Here is a 2918-nt window from a genome sequence, read left to right as displayed (position 1 = left end):
TGATTGTGACATATACCTTTGCCCAGCTCCTAAGTGATCTGATTATCTGGCCTGGGTAAAGCACAAAAATAAAATTGTGATGTGTACCTGGGCCAAGCATTTATTTTACTTTCCTGCATAGGCCCTGTTCTCAGGGGAAATTGTGACAGATCTTTGGGCCCATAACCTAGGTTATATAATCATCCTCTTCTGCTTGGGCCCTGCCAACAGAGATAGTTGTAGCATATAATGGGCCAATCACCTAAGTGATGTGACTTTACTCTTTTGCGTGGGCTTTGCCGCAGTGTGGGTTGTGATATGTCACTGAGCCGTACACATAAATGATATGACTGTCCTGCCTTGGCTCCTCCTAAAGGAGGCATGGTGACCTATCAATGGGCCCATCAACTGGGTATTGTGACTCTCCTCTCTCATTCCAAGCCCTGTACACAGGGTCACATATTGCTGTGCCCTACATGCAGATAATATGTCTTTCCTGCATGAACCCTGCCCACAGATGGCATTGTGACATACTGCTGGGCCCAGTACCCAGATTATGTGACTTTTCTGCCACAACTCTCCTCACAGAGTGGATAGCAACATGTTTTTGGTCCAGCATTCAGTTGACATGATTCTCTTTTCTGGTTTATTCACACAGGCTAAGTTTTGACACACAGTTTTTCCCAGCTCACAGGCATTACAATTACACTCATATGAGAACCCAGACAATAGGAATGATTTTGAAGCTTTTAGCTAGACTTTAGGCAGTAGGTAGTCCTGGGTTTCCTACTTTAAGAAGGGTCACAGAGATGTATAAAATCTATGCATACCTTATAAGTACTTTGTGTGCTACAGAGAATGTAATAATAGGACTCAGCACACAGGTGAGATTGTGACTCTCACAGGCCTACCAAACCAACAATTGGGATTGTCACTTCCAAACATCAAAGAAGGACACTGGTGAGCTTCTGAACCTCACACACAGATGCAGTCCACAGTCAAAAGTCTGACTGATGTGTACGTCTGGAAACAGATTGAATAGTGACTGATTTCTGGACCCAGCTCAGAGGCACAGTGATTAGCTGCATACCTGGATCTAGCCAATAGGAGATATGTTGACTCTCATAGGTGGCCTTCAAGCAACGGACAAGCTCCTGGGCTTTCTACTTGTGTGAAGGTCACAGAAGATTACAAAACTCACACATATTGTATGATCCCTTCCGATGATACAGAGAGTGTCATAACAGATTCCAGCACAAAGTTAAAATTGTGATTCTCATAGGCGTGCTCAGACAACAGTGAGAACTGTCACTCCCACATGTGGACAGAGACCACTGCTGAGGTCCTGAGTATCACAATTGGATGCCACCCATGGTTGAAATTGTGACTGTCACACGTGGATCTGGCCACAGGTGGGATAGTGACTTCTTTCTGTAGCCAACTGAGAGTCACAGTGAGAACTCTCATATCTGACCCTAGCTAATAAGAGAGATGTTAGCTCTCATTCCTGGGCTTAGAAAAATGGGTAAGATCATGAGTTCATACCAGCATGTAGATCTAAGTGTGGATTGTGACTTTCAGGCACACCATAGAAAGCCCTTGGGTGGCACCAAGACTGTGATAACAGGGCCTAGTGCACAGGTGAGATAGTGACCCTCATATGCACACCCAGTTCACAGTAGAAATTTTCACCCTGTTAAATAGCCATGGCCCACTGTTGAGGTTCTGAATCTCACACTCGGAGGTAGCTAAAAGTTGGCATTGTGAGTCTCATACATGAATCAGGTCCACAGATGAGATAATTACTCTCAGACCAAGATTTATCACACCTCTGAGGCTGTGACTCTACTACCAGGACACAATCTGAAGGTTGATTTAGACTCTCAGGCCCAAATCCAGCCCAGTATCCAGATTCTGACTTGCACACTTGGACTGAACACACAGGAGGTGTTGACTGTTCTTCCTAGAGCTGGACATGTTAGGGATTGTGTATCTAATCCCTGGACTTTTCTGCAGGTGTGATTGTGACGTGTGCTTTTGCCCATACCCTGAGTGATTTTCGTTTTTTCTTCCTGGGCCCAACCCTCACATGAAATTGTGACATATCCTAAGGCCAAGGACCAAGATAATATGACTCTCCTTATCTGCCTGAACCCATTACTTAGAAGTGATTGTTACATATTTCTGAATTCAACACCTAGGTAATGTGACTCTCCTCTTGTGCCAAAGCTTTGATCACACAGAAAATTGTGACATATCACTGGGCCCAGCACCTAGATGATGTGTTATTCTGCCTTAATTCTCCCCACATGGGACATTATGACATATTTCTTAGTCAAACACCTAGGTGAAGTGACTCTTCTGTCCTGCCTGGGTCTCAGCTTCAGAAGAATGAACATGTGACATATTGCTGCACCCAGCAACTAGGTGATCTGAGTCCGCTGCTGCCTGATCTTTGCCAACAGTGGGGATTGTGAATGATTGCTTAACCCAGCACTTAAATTTTGTGACCCACTTCTTTTGCGAAGTTCTGCTAACAGTGGGAGTTGTAACATATTGCTGGAACCAGCAAATAGGTGACCTGACTCTCCTCTCTTGCCTGGGCCCTGCCCCTATTGGGCATTGTTACATATTGCTGGGCTCATCACCTAAGTGATGTTATTGTTCTCTTATGCTTGGGACCTGCCCACATGAAGGATTGTGGCATATCACTAGGCCCAGAACCCAGCCAATATGACTCTTCTTCCTTGATCCTGCTCATACTGAGGACTGACATATTCCTGTCCTAGGATCCAGGTGATGTGACTTTTCTGCCTGGTCCCTGTGTACAGCTGGGATTGTGACATATCACCTAGGCTCAGCTCACTGGTGCAAAGATGACAATCATACCTGAACCCAGCAAATAGGAGAGAGATTGATTCTCTTTGCTAGGCTTAGGG

Source organism: Colobus angolensis, unplaced genomic scaffold (assembly GCF_000951035.1).
Source record: "Colobus angolensis palliatus isolate OR3802 unplaced genomic scaffold, Cang.pa_1.0 Scaffold582, whole genome shotgun sequence".
Taxonomy (NCBI): domain Eukaryota; kingdom Metazoa; phylum Chordata; class Mammalia; order Primates; family Cercopithecidae; genus Colobus; species Colobus angolensis.
Note: the sequence above shows the minus strand (reverse complement) of the source record.